Source organism: Triticum aestivum, chromosome 5A (genome assembly GCF_018294505.1).
Source record: "Triticum aestivum cultivar Chinese Spring chromosome 5A, IWGSC CS RefSeq v2.1, whole genome shotgun sequence".
Classification (NCBI taxonomy): domain Eukaryota; kingdom Viridiplantae; phylum Streptophyta; class Magnoliopsida; order Poales; family Poaceae; genus Triticum; species Triticum aestivum.
Genome location: NC_057806.1, coordinates 667,639,012 through 667,642,735, shown reverse-complemented (window position 1 = coordinate 667,642,735; position 3,724 = coordinate 667,639,012). Strand labels below are relative to the sequence as shown.

The following is a 3,724-nucleotide window of genomic DNA, read 5'->3' as shown; positions in this document are numbered from 1 at the left end:
GAGTAGTTAACTCAGTGGTCTAGCCCTTCGGCTATTGTTGTTTTTATCTCTTCTTTTTCCTTCCTTGATCGCAATATCGAACACCACCTTTTGTTTTGTCGTCTGCTTCCTACTATTAATCAATATATGCCAGCCACCAGCTGATCCTTTCAAAAAAAGATTAGTCACCTCTTCCCGCGCATCCTATAAATTCCCATGCAACACAGCCATACATCCCAAACTCACACCGAGCTGCCCACATACTGAACAGACAGATCGGCGGATTAAGCTAGCACAGGCAGGCCTCAGGTACGTAGCAATGGCTAGGCCGGCGTCCTACTTGGGAGTGGTCGCCATCATACTGGTGGTGCTGTGTGCCGACGTGTCCTTTGCGGTCGCGTAGCCGTGTCGCCCGCTGCCGCTGAACTCCCGGGTGATCCACCCTGGACAGTTCGGCAAGAAGACGTGGACTCTCACCTGTGACAACACCAAGGACAAGAGGAACCCCTACGTGGCCACCTGTGACAAGAGCTACCCCAACGAGTGGCTCATCCTCTGCCCCAGCTGCAATACATACTGTTGTACGCATATATACATCACCAATCTTTCCCTAGTCTCAAGCCATACATGCCCTTTTTTAACTTTTTAAGTGACACAAGATCAAAGATACCTCCCTATATTTCTAAAGATGCACAAAGCTCAATGAATGCAATGGTACTAATGCTTTAGATCAGCTACCTCAATACTAATCACAAAATCTTCTTGAAGTGTGTGACTTCTTCCCTGGAATGTCCTCCGGTGACCCCCGCTTCACTAGCGCCGATGGCAACAACTTCTACTTCCATGGCAAGAAGGACCAAGACTTATGTGTCGTCTCTGATGCCGACCTCCATATCAATGCCCACTTCATCGGCAAACGCAACCCCTCCATGAGCCGAGACTTCACATGGATCCAGGCCTTGGGATCCGCTTCACAGACCACCGCCTCTACTTTGGTGCCTAGAAGACCTCCAAGTGGAGTAATGACATCGATCGCCTCGAGTTGACCTTCGATGGAGCATCGATCAACATCGCTACTGACACTAGCACATAGTGGCAATCCAACACTGTGCCTGCCCTTACCGTCACGAGGACCTCCATGACCAACGGTGCGAGGGTCAAGCTTGAGGGTGTGTTTGACATCATGACTAAAGTAGTGCCCATCACGGAGGAGGACTCCCGCATCCACAACCATGATGTGACAGAGGATAACAGCCTCACGCATTTGGTCATTGGGTTCAAGTTCTATGGCCTCACCGACAATGTTCATGGCATTCTAGGCCAAACTACCGCTCCAACTACATCAACAAGCTCAATGTGAGTTCTAGAATGCCGGTGATGGGTGGTGTAGCAAGCTATGTCTCCTTCGACATCTTCGCCATCGACTGCAAGGTCGCTAGGTTCGGCCATAATGGTGGCATCTCCATGATCACAGTCAGGGCCAACTAAACTATTGCTCAACACAAAATCGGTTAATGTAATCGGCCTACTACATACTAGCACAGGCAGGCCCCAGGTATGCAGAAATGGCCAAGCCAGCGTCGTGCATGGGAACAGTCGCCACCGTGCTGGTGATGTGCGCCGCCGTGTCCTCTGCGGCCGCGCAGCCGCGCCGCCCGCTGCCGCCGAACTCCGTCGTGATCCACCGTGGACGGTTCGGCAAGAGGGCGCAGACTCTCACCTGCGCCACCCCACCGACAAGAGTCCCCCCTGCGTGGCCACCTGCCCCAAGAGTTGCCCTGAGGAGTGCCTTGTCGTCTACACCAGCTGCAAGACATACTGTTGTAAGACATCCACAATCTTGCCCTAGTCTCAAGCCATGCATGCCCTTTTCTTTAAGTGATGCATGGTAGATCGACGACAATTCGATCTTAGACTTCTCCATCTATCTAAAGATGCACGACATTGAATAATTGCAATTGTAATGCTCTAGACCGGCAGTGACGTCCTTTTTGATGATACTAATGACAAAACCTTCTTCAAGTGTGTGAAATCTTCCCTGGGTTTATCTGCGGTGACCCCCGCTTCAATGGCACTGATGGCAATAACTTCTACTTCCACGGCAAGAAGGACCATGATTTCTATGTCGTCTCTGATGTCGACCTCCATATCTGTTGGGGATCATAGCAGACATTTAAAATTTTCTATGCATCACCAAGATCAATCTATGGAGTAATCTAGCAACGAGGGGAAGGGGAGTGCATCTACATACCCTTGTAGATCGCTAAGCGGAAGTGTTGCAAGAACGCGGATGAAGGAGTCGTACTCGCAGCGATTCAGATCGCGGTTGATTCCGATCTAAGCGCCGAACAACGGCGCCTCCGCGTTCAACACATGTGCAGCCCGGTGACGTCTCCCATGCCTTGATCCAGCAAGGGGAGAAGGAGAGGTTGGGGAAGACTCCATCCAGCAGCAGCACGACAGCGTGGTGGTGAAGGAGGAGCGTGGCAATCCTGCAGGGCTTCGCCAAGCACCACGGGAGAAGAGGAGGACTTGGGAGAGGGGAAGGGCTGCGCCAGAACTTGGGTCCGGTTGCCCTCCCACCCCCACATATATATAGGGGCAAGGGAGAGGGGGCCGGCCCCCTCAGATCCAATCTGAGGAGGGGCCGGCAGCCAGGGGGGTTGCCTTGCCCCCCAAGGCAAGGGGGCGCCCCCCTTTAGGGTTCCCCCTAAACCCTAGGTGCATGGGCCCTAGGGGGGAGGCGCCTAGCCCACTAAGGGGCTGGTCCCTCTCCACACACAGCCCATAGGGCCCTCCGGGGCAGGTGGACCCTCCCGGTGGACCCCGGAACCTCTTCGGTGGTCCCGGTACAATATCGGTAACCCCCCGAATTATTCCGGTGACCGTATGATGACTTCCCATATATAAATCTTTACCTCCGGACCATTCCGGAACTCCTCGTGACGTCCAGGATCTCATCCAGGACTCCGAATAACATTCGGTAACCACGTACATCTATTCCCTATAATCCTAGTGTCATCGAACCTTAAGTGTGTAGACCCTACGGGCACGGGAGTCATGCAGACATGGCCGAGACAACTCTCCGGTCAATAACCAACAGCGGGATCTGGATACCCATGTTGGTTCCCACATGCTCCACGATGATCTCATCATATGAACCACGACGTCAAGGATTCAATCAATCCCGTATACAATTCCCTTTGATACTTGCCCGAGATTCGATCGTTGGTATCCCGATACCTTGTTCAATCTCATTACTGGCAAGTCTCTTTACTCGTTCCATAACAAATCCTCCCATGATCAACTCCTTGGTCACATTGTGCACATTATGATGATGTCCTACCGATTGGGCCCAGAGATACCTCTCCGTTACACGGAGTGACAAATCCCAGTCTCGATTCATGCCAACCCAACAGACACTTTCGGAGATACCGGTAGTGCACCTTTATAGCCACCCAGTTACGTTGTGACGTTTGGCACACCCAAAGCACTCCTATGGTATCCGGGATTTGCACAATCTCATGGTCTAAGGAAATGATACTTGACATTAGAAAAGCTTTAGCATACGAACTACACGATCTTGTGCTAGGCTTATGATTGGGTCTTGTCCATCACATCATTCTCCTAATGATGTGATCCTGTTATCAACGACATCCAATGTCCATGGTCAGGAAACCGTAACCATCTATTGATCAACGAGCTAGTCAACTAGAGGCTTACTAGGGACATGGTGTTGTCTATG

The 3,724-nt window shown here is 51.6% G+C and overlaps 1 pseudogene; it reads left to right on the top strand.

The window, feature by feature from the left end:
• Nucleotides 1-298: 298 nt before the first annotated feature.
• LOC123108310 (uncharacterized) lies at nucleotides 299-1,467 on the top strand (annotated as a pseudogene).
• Nucleotides 1,468-3,724: the final 2,257 nt, after the last annotated feature.